Source organism: Hakea prostrata, chromosome 4 (genome assembly GCF_041222555.1).
Source record: "Hakea prostrata isolate BN-2017 chromosome 4, UWA_Hpros_2, whole genome shotgun sequence".
Classification (NCBI taxonomy): domain Eukaryota; kingdom Viridiplantae; phylum Streptophyta; class Magnoliopsida; order Proteales; family Proteaceae; genus Hakea; species Hakea prostrata.
Genome location: NC_142603.1, coordinates 29,330,166 through 29,344,310, shown reverse-complemented (window position 1 = coordinate 29,344,310; position 14,145 = coordinate 29,330,166). Strand labels below are relative to the sequence as shown.

The 14,145-nt window shown below is 40.4% G+C and overlaps 1 pseudogene; it reads right to left on the bottom strand.

Moving 5' to 3' along the window:
- Nucleotides 1-9,990: 9,990 nt before the first annotated feature.
- On the bottom strand, nucleotides 9,991-13,752 carry LOC149018655 (pentatricopeptide repeat-containing protein At1g50270-like; annotated as a pseudogene).
- Between the last annotated feature and the right edge of the window lie 393 nt (nucleotides 13,753-14,145).

The following is a 14,145-nucleotide window of genomic DNA, read 5'->3' as shown; positions in this document are numbered from 1 at the left end:
AGGTCCGAAGATCTGAAGTGGTGGTAGAAGAGACCTATGGGCCCTCTTAGTTGATGATTTGATGCTAGAAGCGGAGCCTATGGACATTGACGATGATGCCCCTTACTTGAGCACATTGTCGGTGTTGAGTGAGAATCTGCGCATTGACAAAGATTGAATTAGTTGAAGACCTTCCTGGAATCCCATGATCAATCCGAAGGTATTTTCTGAAACTAGACTTGTTGATTGACTTGTAGGAGAAAACCCCACTCGATTTGACCCTGTATAGCCTTCCAAATCCACTCCTGAAGTTGCTGTCATAGCTTGGTCGAGTGCCCAGTCGATCGACGATCGACTGACGATCGACCAAGAGTCATGAAATCCGAATATTCATGAAATCTCTTCCCATTTTGCCCCTACCTTCTTGGAACTCTTGAATGAGGACCTAACCTAATCATTGGCACTCCAGAGCTCGAGGTTGGACACTCTTGGGCTATTCTTTGAAGTTTGGGAAGATCTTGACTCTAATCATTAGTGTATGTGTTAATCATCAATCCAAGGTATGATTCTTTCTATCCTCTTCTAATCTATTCATTTCCCTATCATTGATAAGCTTGAGACCATGTCTGAAGTGCTGCAATCTTGCAAACACTCAACCATGAGTTTCCCCTCTCCAATTCCTTAAACATCTTCACTCATGATATGCTATGATTCAATTAAGATTAATTTCACTTCATCACTTTGATTCTATTCAATCTAGCCTAATTGATTCAAATCTGATATGTAATTACATGATAAGCTTAGACTATATTGAAATTAAGACTCTAACTCAATTCTTATCCTTTATTTGATTGATTCCTACCATCCTTTACAATTTCTATAAATTCCATTTTGATTCTTGAGGATTACCATATAGAACCTAATATTTCGAATTGAGCATTTTCGATTGAACCGTTGGATCTTCATGAAAATTGGTGTGCAATATCCTCTTACTGTTATAAACATTCCCTCCAAATTTCATGTCAATCGGAACAGTGGAAGGGCAGCTTCTGATCACATTTCCCTTGCTGCCCAGAAGTTAACAAGTCTTGGTCAGTCGACCAAGCCAGTCAACCAAGAGTTGTTAAAGCCTTGTTTTCAGCCGAATTGATTCGTTTGAACCCCGATTTGAATGTTTTCTTCTCTGATGTTGCTTGTATGTTATCTAGGGTGTCAACACTGACTTTGGAACCATTCTTGGTGATCCTTGAATTTAATTACAACTTGATTAAGGTAAGCACAGTCATTAACTTAAGTATGTTAATTACATCAACATGCTTACATTATGGGAAGTTAATGATTATGTTAATACGAGTATTTCCTTTACCATACATGACTGTTAAATGTTTCTTATCAGTAATACAATGTCATATATTATTTAGAACATCATGTTCAATTATGCTTTATGAATTTAAATATGATCAATCATGTTATGATATACATTGTTTATATGATGAATTATTGATTCGAGTATGATATGATGAGATTGAGCTTGTGATTGATTACGTATGACTTGGGATTGGGAGGTGTCCTTTTGACACTTCTGTCCTTGGGCATCGGAGGGAATAGTTTGGGATGTTCTCCGATGGTGCCTATCGACACTTTCCCGGGTCATTGGGTGACATATATAGGGTTGTCTAGGTGTATGGTTAGGATATTTTCCTTGTCATATCAGACCCGAATCGGAAGGGTATTGAGACCGAACGACCCGTGGTAGAATATGAGCGAGAGTACTCAAGACCGGTATCCACTCCGTGAGAGGGCTTGAACTATATTGCGGATACCCGAAAGGGGCCATTTATTGGTAGGGTTGCATATGGATAGACCTGGGCTCACGGTCGCTCAAGACCGGTAACCAATCCGTGAGAAGACGTGAGAGCTTCCCATTTACTATATGTGGACGACCAATAGGGTTGGTGAGTCCGGTGAGTAATATTCGTGACTCTAGTGTGAAGGATACCTGGAAAGGATCGCCGGGGGCGAGGAATGGACGTATCTGGATCTGACATGATATGACTGAGTAGATGACTTGCATTGGGCTAGGCTTTACAGTGACATGCGCCTGTACTTATACCAAACGGTGATGTGAGAGAGCGGTGACTGATTCCCCAACCATGGTTTATGAGATGACCTTACCGAACTTCCCCGGGCAGACCCAAGATATCTTATGATTGAGGGGGAGTGATTGACGACCCAAAGGAGTATGGTGCTACGGCTTAAAGCATGTCTACCTTAGAGACCAGCATACTTAATATAGAATCACATTTCATTTTGCCTCATATCATATTTCATTGTATGTGAATTATATCGAGTGGACTGTGTATTATGAAATGACTTGCCTTGCTGAGTTCTTTTGAACTCATTCCTTTTTGTGCAATTTGATAGATTTTCCTGCAGTGAGGATCTTGATGGCGCGTCCTACGACCAGAGCTATGATCCCGCATACTACCCTGCGGGTGATGGCTACTATGAGAGTCAGGATTGCGGTGCCGAGGAGGATTATAGTTCGTTCTAGGGTTAGCCCCACTCTTGTGAGGGAGCGGCCAGGTTGGGTTCACTTCATCCATACCTACGAGGAAGTCTTCATTAGGATAGAAGAAACCTATGTGTAGGCCCCATTTCCCTGGATGACTGTAATCATTGGGATCTTCTCTCTCCAGTTTTTATAGATTTATTTATGATACTTTCTGTAACTAAACTTGATTTACTACCGCTTCCGCTATTTGTGAAGGAGTGACTTCTAATCACTCCTTCTCTTTGAGATGTTATCACTTTGAAGTTGATATTGAAATGTTTCCGCACTCTGATTATCTATCTTGTCTTATTCTTTTGATCCATCTATTGTTTCTGTATACATTGATTATTTTGTTGATGATTATGTTATCGTGTATGTGGGAGGCATGGCCGCTCGATCTGGATCTTCGGGCTATGGATCACATCCCGGGTATGCCAGATAGGATACCGGCTGGGTGGATGTGACAACGACGCTTCCTAGTGGCAAAATCCTCCGGCTCCAAAGGAGAGGCAGAGGATGCCAAACAAGCTCTAGAGTTGGAAATAGAAGCAGCACCTGCTGGGACCGCACCTTCATCAGACGCCAACATAGTTGCCTCAGATGTCCGAAGGGTCTCCGTCAGGGATGCATGAACGGTCTCTACAGTAGGGGCATCAACAACGGAGTGATCAAGATCTTCTTGGGAAGAACGAGTGATCACTTCAAGCAGAAGAGGCGTAGGGGTGACATCCGTAGAAACTGTGGGAATCTGATTTGAAGATTCACCAACAGCAGTCGCCTTATGTTTAGAGGATTCACTAGATGAAACCACCTCGCTGGCCCCAACCATCGCCGACACTGGAACGATTTTCTTACAAGATTTTGCCCTAATAAAGTTCGGATCGATTCTGGGAGCCACTACGTACACAGAAACAGCATTATCAATACAAAAGCACAACAACACAAGAAACGAAGGAAAACCCTAGTTCTCTATCAGTTATGAACTACTTCGAATACCCATTAAATAAACCCCAAGTATTCTACTATAAAGTTTACTCGGGGGGAAGGAGAGGAGATTGGTGATAGCAAAAAGCTCACTTGTTCAGAGGCTGATAGAGTTATTGTTGGAGTACGAGGAATACGGAAGCAGAGCAGGAGGACGGAATGTCGCTTTTGCAAATCTAACTTGTAGATAGCAGAATAGATGGAGAGTACCCTTGAAGGCTTTAAATAGCCTCAGGTATTAAGACGACGGTTGAGAGCCAAAGGCAACCAATGTCCCAGATCGAAAAAACGCTTCGAAATCCTCAACAAGTGAGATCAACGGTCAAAAGGAGGCCATGTGGAAATAGGCACCTGATACGAGAATACCTCCAACTGTCGCACTACCATTTAGATAATGGATGTATTACCAATTCATTGAAAACAGTGAATGGTATACCAAGGCAAGAAAATGTTTTGACTTCGCAGGTAGCAGAAGGGAAACGTGTGGACTTTGCAATAAATGAAGGAGAAAGGAAGAATAAAGGCTAAGGCATCTTTCCAAAACATCTCTTCATGATATCTTTACAAGATTATCATTCGTCGAGGAATGTGAAGTTAAGTGATAAGTTTTATCATTTATATTTTGATATTCAAGACAAGCTTTCGATAGGAGACGAGGAAATATTATGGCAAACATGGAAGAAGTATCCATTCATTAATAAGGAGGATCAATCTTTACAAAAAAAAAAGGGGGGGGGATAACTCCCTAAGCTTCTTCCTCATTGTTGCCCGAGAAGTCTTGCACAGGAAAGCCTTTCTCAGGATCCTGAGAAGAGCCTTCCTCAAGATTGTCGTTGTCAGAGTCCTCTTCAGCAGCCTGTGACTCGGCCTGTGACTTTTCCTCTTGGAGTGGCGGTTCATCAACAAGATATTCCTCATATTTTGGGTTAGCTGGAAAAGGATCATCCTCTTCCCGAGCCCAGTCAGGGAGATCCATGTTTAACTTCCCGAAGACCTCTCTGTGACACACCTCATGAAAGGGAGTTGTATCGAAGGAAGGGATGGATTCAAGAATTTTTTTCCCAGACGTCATTTTGCCCCAAACGGTAAGCTTGGATGTTGAAGGCACCCAGCAGTTTGGAGAAAGGTACACTGTTCAGGTACTTCCGAACACAATCCTTTCGAAGCTCCGGCTTGATATGCTCGGGCTTGCTAGGAATCGCCAACTTCAAGTATTCTTCGTTCTCTGCGCACTTAAACTCAAGTCTGTCACCAAACAATGTGGCAGCTGCTTTTTGCTTCTTAGCCTCGCGCTCGGCAGCAACAACGCGAGTCGTTGAGGAGTCGAGGGCCTTCTTTAAGGAGTTCATCTCCTCTTCATGTTTTCTCTGCAGCTGCCGACAGCCGGTCTATCTCAGAGTTGGCCTTAGCCAAATTCTCTTCACAGGTCTGCAGCAAGGAGCGGTTGTGGCCAACCCGGCTCAATGCTTCCATGTGCTGATAAAAACTCAACACGGCATTCCTAGGGAAGAGGAGATTATCGGAAGAAGTCATAAGAAATTATGAAAAAATGAACAAGCAGGAAGACCGGTACCTTGTGGACTGACTAACAAGGGCATCATTGTCCAGGGCTTCAAATTCCCTACGATCAGAAGGTATAAGACTGAGGGAGCTCCATTCTACAGCTTTCTCAGGTCTTGTGTCACCCTATCAGTCAGCTTTAAGGTCCACTGAGGGGTGAAGACCTCCTCACAAACTTCGGAATTTTTGGATTTTTTATGGGAGGAAGCATCAACTATATCGTGCTTCCTTTTGGTTCGAGCGGAGGAGGAGACATTTGACCTCTCCACCATCGGTTTTTTCCCTTTACCCGAAGCGTCAACCACGGGCCTGATGTTCCTAATACCCTTGTAAGAAGGGTCGGGAGAGGGAACAGAAGCTTCTTGATTAGCAGTTAAGGCTCTGGGCGACCGTTGCTCAGCTGTCATAACGGCCCTAGCGGCCTTCACCCGCAGGTTCTCAGGGTTCATTCTTGGAGGCACTACAAAGAAGAACAAGAATCAGAATTATGAAAAGACATATCACTTTAGTAAATTTGAAGGATGATGGTTAGAAGCTCACAATGAGCCAAGCCCCAGTACTGAAGGATGGAGTTATACTCCACCTCAAGTCCATGTATCTCCTGATACCATGGAATTGATTTGATCTTCCTGACGGCCGCCTCGTCTTCTTTGGATAAGGGAAGGCCCCGGTTACTTTTAGAATAGGAAGTATACTGTTTCCAGACGGTCGGGAAGTTGAGATATGACTGAGGCGCTCGACAGAAAAAGTATCGTTTGCGTCATCTTTTGTGGTTGGAAGGGCAAGTTCCTTTGGCAAGAATGCTGCCCCTCCAATCAAGTTCAACCTTATTGCGTTTGGAGAGAAAAACCCAACCGGGAGGATGGGAGATAGAAAGAAGATGAAAGTGCACAAAAAGAGAAAGAGATGGCGTAACGCCAAGTTCAAAACACAAACCCAAGAAGCCGACGATGAGACGCCAGCTATTGGGAAGGAGCATTCCAGGGCAAATGTCCCAGTGATTTAGAATGGCTAAAAACAAAAGATTGAAAAAAGGAAAGCGAACCCCGCTTTCCAGTGCATCTATGTACAGGGAAAACTCTCCCGGAGGGTCGAATCAACCCTCTCATCAAAATGGGGAGCCCTAATATGATAAGAAGAAGGAAAATCAAAACCCTGGATTGTCGAAAGGAGGGTTTCCTCCTTGTAAGTGGAGGGGACAGAGCCAGGTCCGCCATTAGACCTGGAAGTTTGTTTCAGCTGCCTAGAAGACTCGGCAGTCACCCTAGGAGTCTTGGAAGATCTAGACTCAGGAAGGCGGAGGAAGTTTCGGCTTTTCTCCCTAAACTTTTTTGGGAAACTTTAGCAAATTCGCGCCAGAGGACAGTTAGGGTTTTGTTATCACTATTCGACTGCTTGGAAGGAAGGGAAGCAAAAGCTTCGTTACCACTACTATTACTGACACTGGGTACCAGGGAAGAAGAAACCCTATTATCCTCCATCACTAGTCTCAGTAAGGTACAAAAAAAAAGACTGGAGACAGGAAGTTTAAAGTTTGCAAAAGGATCAGTAAACTTATTGATTCAGTGAAGCAAAGGCTTGAGAGCGAGAAGGCGCGAAGCAAACGACGAAGGTTCAAATTCCAAACAAGAAGAATGAAACCTACAAAGACAACGAACCGCTTTTAAGCACCCGCACGAGTGTTCGGAGATCTGAATGATCGAGATTGATTCAACATCAACGGTCGAGATTAGAAGACGTTTTGAAAGTTTGAACTCACGAATCTAAAACAGGCGTTCGTTAACCGTCGCTTGGGTTACATGAGCCACGATAGATCGACTGCAAAGAGACACGTGGCATTGCCCTCACAACGCTCGAGGAAAAGTGACCACCGCATTAAATGTGATATGACATTTAGTGGGATACGCAGAGACTATTGCCTGACGAAGAACCCAGTTAAAAACCAAGCCCTAGGGATCGACCAAACGCTTGGTCTGGGGGGCTCGTGATACGGAGGAAATATGATCGAACCTGGTTCATACTCGGTTTGATCCCGGACCCCAGTCGAGACAAAGGGAATTGACTCGCTTCCGAGGGAGCCGGGTCCAAAAGATAGCTTGCTGAGGAAGAAAACTAAATTAGCTACAGGCACGCCCTAATCCGACTTATGGATTAGGTTATTTACCCTAATGACGACATGCATAACTTGACGGCTGTCACTTATCATCATTGAAGGGATAATCATCGAATAACCTGGAGGTTATCTCAGGAGTCCTCTACTAGTTCAAATTAGTAGAAGTCTATCGCTCAACGGATCTAACTGTTAAGATCCAACGACTACCCGAAGAAGGCTCGAGTGCATCCAACGAAGGAGATTCGTAGGTACACTCTTTATAAACCTTACTTGCCTACGAGGTGAGGAGGACTCAGATCCACATATACACTGGTAGACGTAAACTATCAGAGGCTTACGATCTAGATCACTTTCCCATTTCTTCATTCCTTAGCTCTGTGCTTCTAGCAGAGCCGTTTGTGATTAAGTTCATCAACTGACTTAGCCTTCGGAGGTGGACTCCCAACCCCAGCGATTGGGCCACATCTGACGCTTTCGTTTTGCAGGTCACCACAAGGAGATCTAAGGGCTAAGCAGATTTTGGACACATCACTACTAGAGAAATGCTAAACATTTGTGCATTCACAAAAATCACTATGAATCCACAGATTTCATTCTACATACTTGATTAACCAAACAATTAATTTTATAAATTATGACTCCATAGATTTGAAATCTCTAGATATTCAAAATCTCCAGACTCATGTAACCAAACAGGCCCTAAGGGTTTCTAGAGTTGGGAAAGGGGTAGGGTTAGGTTCAGCTAGGGTTAAGAGTGCCAAGTCAGAAACCTTGCTGCAATTTAAAGTTCAGAATTGAACTTTAAATCTAGATTTTAAAACTTAGGGTTTCTTAAGAATCTAGGGTTCGGATTAGGGGTCAAGGAAATTTAGGGTTTTGAAGTTATTAGGGTTTAGAGGACAAGGGAGGGGAAGGGCTAGGAAGGTAGACCTGTAAATGGATAAAACCAAAATATTGATATAGATTATAAAAATTAAAAATTAAAAAAAAAAAAAAAAAAAAAAAAAAAAAAAAGGTAAAAACAACATAGGTTATATGATAGAATTAATGATCAAATAACCAACTCCCCATAGAACTAATGATCATCCAAAAAAACCAACTATATACAAAATTAATCAAAACTTTGTTGTATTAAAGCCATTTAATGTTGGAACTTTGTTTCTATTGGAAAAATATGTACTTTTAACCATAGAACAAAATTCCCTCGAAACTTACGAAATTTCCACATAAAATTTTCATTTTGGGAACCTCGAAACGAAAAACTAGGGGACCGAAAAAATCATAAGTTTCGATCGAAACTGTCGAAATTTGGTCGAAACTTGTCGAAACCTGGTTCAACCCAACTAGACCAGCTACCCATAAGAAAAAAAAATTCCCAAATTTCTTGGGAAACATGAGAAATTTTGTGAAAACTTGAGAAATTTCGTGGAAACCCGGGAAATTTTGTGGAAACCTGGGACTTTTTCTTGCAAGTTTCGTACCTTTCCCATATTCATTTTTTTTTTTTCCTTTCATGTTTCCCCAAATACCTTCAACACTTCCCTATCCAAATTGCATATTCCCTCAGACTAATTATCTTAGGCATGTCGATGACCAGACTTATAAAGTTACAATTGTCAATTACCTTGACAACTATAGGCATAAAATGCCATGGGGTGTCTATATTAGTTGGTTGGAGGAGAGAATGTTACAGGCATAGTAGATAGTACTCGGCTCATAGGGTGGATCCACCGAGACACTCTTCTTGGCACTGAGTTGTACTTTCCTTTTATTGTTAGTTACTTTGCATTTGATGTTTTAAAATTAGATATTATATATTGAATGATATGTACTTAAGTAGATAAGTTTATAGTGTACTTCTCGAACAACTCTACATTGATGTTATGTACATTAAATGACATATTTACATTGATTTTTTTAGCAAAATACAACCAATGTGTTCTTTATACTCTAATTAACTTAAATGCAGAGTCTCACCCTAAAATACTACCTAAAACTTGTCGAAACTTGCATAAAGTAGTCCTAAACTTCCTCAAAATTTCTCAGTTTCCCACCTAGGTTTCCCATTTTCACTTAGTCGAAACTTGAGTTTCCTTCGAATTTTTTTCTATGCTTTTAGCTAGACCAGAAAAATGTGATAATTACCCCTTTTTTATGGAATATTATTACTATGACAAAGAACTGTTGTAGTTAATCATTTTTCTTGTAGCGGTACCCCCAAGTGAAGATAAATTCAATAAGTGAATCCAACATAACCGAACAAGTTAAAATGAATTCTGAAAACCATATATGAGCCAAAGGAAGCCAAATAAAGTAAACCAATGGGAACTGGATAATGCTGAACCATTTTGGTCCAGTTTCAGTTTTGAGATTACGAAACAATTGGGTTTTACATTGTTAATGTTGTTTTGTTTACTGAGCCACAATCAAACCCCAAAACCAGAATGGAGCCGATTGACACATTTAGGCTCTTTTTTGTATCAATTTTCATTCTTTATTATGACTATTTAAAAGAAATAAGTACAAGAATTCATTATTGGTCCAGAATGAAAAATGGTTTGATGATACTTGTTGAAAATAAATTATTGAATGAAAAATAAATTTGGTATGTCAAAATGAAAAATTGTTAGAAAATAATAAAAAAAAATCATATTAATCTAAATATTAATTAACTAATTACCAAAAAATGCATCAAACAAAATATTAGCTTAACAATACTCATATAAACTATAAATTTTGCAAGAAAACAATCATACTTACTACAATATCAATGTTTTTTTTTTTTTTTTTGGGGTAGAAAACTAGATTAAGTGGAAGGAGACACAAGCTCTAGCTTAGGAACATTCTCCTTCAGCCAGACAGTGGAATTATGCTAAACCAATGCTGTCTCAAGCGCTAAGGCTTCCTGAACCAAGGAATGAACCACAGAGTTGGCTTCTCTTGGAGTAAAAGAAAAAACACAAGACAAGGTAGCCCTCGCCAGATGTCTGATATCAAAGAATACATTTTGTAGCTAAATTGGGACCGAAAGGGCTGGATTTAAAAGGACCCGTACCACTGAGAGACAGTCAGTCTCAAGGATTACATGAAGCCAACCTTCCTCAGCTACTAACCATAGTCCTTGTCTTATCCCCATCGCTTCACCAATAGCAGCCTCTCTGAACACTAGAGGAATTGACTTCGCCAGTAATGGGTCCCCATTCCAGTTTCTTGCAACAACTCCTCATCCACTTGCTGTCCTGTTAGACCGTAGTGCTGCATTAGTGTTGATCTTGATCACGCCCCTTGGAGGTGGTTCCCACAAAAGAGATCCATGATGGTGAACTCATGGATGAGAATGAGGCGTGAATTCAGACCTTCCTTGCGTCTCCCTACAGCAGTTTGAGCAGCAATGTACTCCATGGCTGCTTGAGTAGCCAACTGAATCACATCATCTAGCTTCCAACTATATGCTGTAAATAGATTGACATTTCTTGCTCTCCAGAGATACCACAGTAGAAAACCTATCTGGGCTTCTAAATCCTTATATCCTCTTTGATCTTCTAGCTGCAGCTGCCCCCAATCTTTAATCTTTTGATCAATAGAATGTGCTTGCTGCTCATTGAAGTAGAGACCCAGGTTTGAGCCTAACCAAACAGCTCTAGCAAATGTGTAATGAAATAATATATGTTCAATGGTTTCAAGTTCCCCACACCTAGAACAATTAGCTTCAATCTTCATACCCCTACGAGAACAATTGGCACCTGTAGCCAGTGCTTGATTGCAAGCTTTCTAGATTAAGGCTACCTTTGGTAATCCATTAAGTGTCCATAACTTCTTCCACACCGATTTATCGATCAACTCCCATGAATGTTGTCTAGAGGAGGAAGCTTTCATAGCATTCTTTGTGGTCTTGTCATTAACTAACATATGATACGCTGACTTAACTGAGAAGATACCTGTTTTTTCTGGAAACCAATATAGCTGATCTTCCACCGGAAACATTGGCAGTTGAATTCTTTGAATTGCTAAACTTATGTTAGTTTGGAACAAGCTATTTAGTAACTCTGTGTTCCAGCTACCTTCCTCACTAATGAGCTGTGCTACTTGAGTTATTTCCTCTGAAATCTGAACCGTAGCTAGGATTCGTTCATCTTCTAGCTCGGGGATCCATCTGTCCTGCCAAAGATTTATAGCATCACCTCTTCCTACCTTCCATGCCAAACCTTTTTGAATCACCTCACGGCCAAGCAAAATACTGCGCCACCCCCAAGAAGGAGAAGCTCCAACCTGTACTTCTAAAAAACCACACTTTGGATGATAAATATGCTTCATTACCTGAGCCCAATGAGAAGTTGGTTCCGTTAGTAATTTCCAAGCTAGCTTGGCTAGCATAGCTTTGTTATGCAAAGTGCCATCTCAAAACCCCAATCCCCCTTGTTCTTTAGATGTACAAAGCCTTTCCCATGAGATCCAATGAGCTTTATTGCCTCCTTCTTTTGTACCCCAATAGAAATTTGTTGCCATTGTAGAATTGTTACGATGAAAAGACTCAGGTAGCTTGAAGTGGCTAGCTGCATAGTTTGAAATAGAAAGAGCTGAACTTTTTAGCAAGATTTCCTTACCAGCTGAGTCCAGCCTTGTAACCATTTCTCTACTCTATCATTGATCTCATGAAATATCTGGACCTTTGATGTGCCAACTATGGAAGGTAGACCGAGGTACTTTGTAGGCCCATCACCATATTGAATCTTGAACATATGAGATACCATCGCTTGAACTTGGGATGAGTGTTACTGCTAAAACAGAGGCTTGATTGGAGCAATTAATCTGTTGACCACTCGCTTTGCAATATGTATTTAGAATGTTCTTTACATGATGTAAGGCCTGAAGTTGTAATTTTGAAAACTCTAGACAATCATCAGCGAAGAGCATATGTGAATGTCTCATACACTTGTTTTTTATCTGGATTCCTTGAATCAGCCCTTGCTCTTCTTGCTGCCGCATCATGGCTGAAAACCCCTGGGTACATAACACAAAGATTGATGGGGATAAAGGATCGCCTTGTCGCAACCCCCGGGAAGGTTTTATATCGCAGCGGATGGCCCTATTGATTAACAAAGAGTAGTCAACTGAAGTGATACACACCATAATCAGATGTACAAAATCAGTAGGAAAACCAATTTGTATTAATACTTGCTGAATGTAATCCCATTGTCTACTAAAATTAAAACTACACCAAATACTTATAAGGAAAATAAGTATCCATACAATCATCATCTATCCTAATAAGCTTCCATGAGTTGTTTTGCAATTTCCTTTCGATATGCTTCCCATCATTCAGTCGAACTTCACTTGACAATAACATATCAGAGAATAATTCCAGCGCTTCATGAGACTTACCATTCATGGCAAGCCCAGAAATCATAACATTCCATGAGAACACATCCCGTTTAATCAACTTATGAAAAATTTCAAGAGCCTTATAATATCTCCACTCTTTGCATACATATCAATCAATGAATTCTTCACAGTAAGGTTCATCTCGACTTGATTAATTTCACAATATGCATGTACCTGCTTGCCTTGATCAAGTGCACCCAAATGTCCACACGCAGAAGCAACACAAGCAATTGTCACTTCATCTGCCATCACATTTTCTATCAGCATATCTCTAAACAACTGAACTGCTTCCTTAAACATACCCAGCTACGTATAACCTGCAATCATAGACGTCCAACAGACCATATTTCTATCTGTCAATTTATCGAACACCTTCTGAGCATCCTGTATGCAACCACATTTGGCATACATATCAATCAGCGATGAACCCACAAAAACATCCTGAACAAATCCATTAACTATAACAAACCCATGAACTTTCCGACCGAAATCCAGGTCTCCAATCCTTGAACAAGCTGTTATGGCACTAATTGCAGTTAACTCGTTCGGCCTCTCCGAAATACCCCCAATCATTTCATCAAACAATTCCAATGCTTCCCCACAAAATTCCCCCTGTAAATACCTTGAAATCATACTGTTCCAGGACACCAAGTCTCAGACCCAATCTGGAATCAAATCAAATACCATGCGTGCATTTTCAATCACACCACAGGTTGCATAAATTGAAATATGAGAATTATGCACGAAGACATCAAACTCAAACCCCAATTTAAGACTCGACCCATGAATTTCTAGGCCCTTCTCGAGGAATCGGCTTCGGCTGCAAGCTTTTAGGATGAAAGGGGAAAGTATACTTATCAGGTAAAACATCATTTTTTTCGCATGAAATTGTAAAGAGTAATCGATTTCTAAGGCAAAGAACTACTAGCGTAAGCTCTGAACATGAAATTCCAGGTGAAAATATTGGGATTTGAGATTTGAGAAAAAAGGATGCGAGCAGAGGTGAGATCAGCAGATAAGAAAGAGAGAAGGAGCTTACTTGATACAAAAGGGTCTGCAGGAATTGAGAGTTCGAGAAATGCTTTTATAAAATAATATGTTTTTACTGTTATACCCCCATTTTAACTTTTTAAATTTTAAGTATACTCTGCATAAATGAGAAGATTGAATTCTCACCCATAATCCATAAATGGACTAATAAAAGTCTATTATAAATTTTGGAGATTTTTCTATTATTTTAAGGCTTCTTGGTTACATGAGTCTGAAAATTTCAAATATCTAGAGATTTTAAGTCTATAGATTTCAAATCTATGGAGTCATAATTTATAAAAAAAATGTTTGGTTGTGGAATGAAATTTCTAGATTCATCCTAAAAAATTATTTGATCGATGTGATTTTTGTGAATGTGTAAATGTATAGTTTATTTGAAATCTCTAGATTTCACCCCTTACCCATAAATCTACAGATTCACGTTTTTAGTGTAAAAAGGTGAATCTCTAGATTTCATGAATCTAAATAATTTACAACCAAACGGGTATAATTCTTAGATTCATGAATCCAGAGATTCAAATTT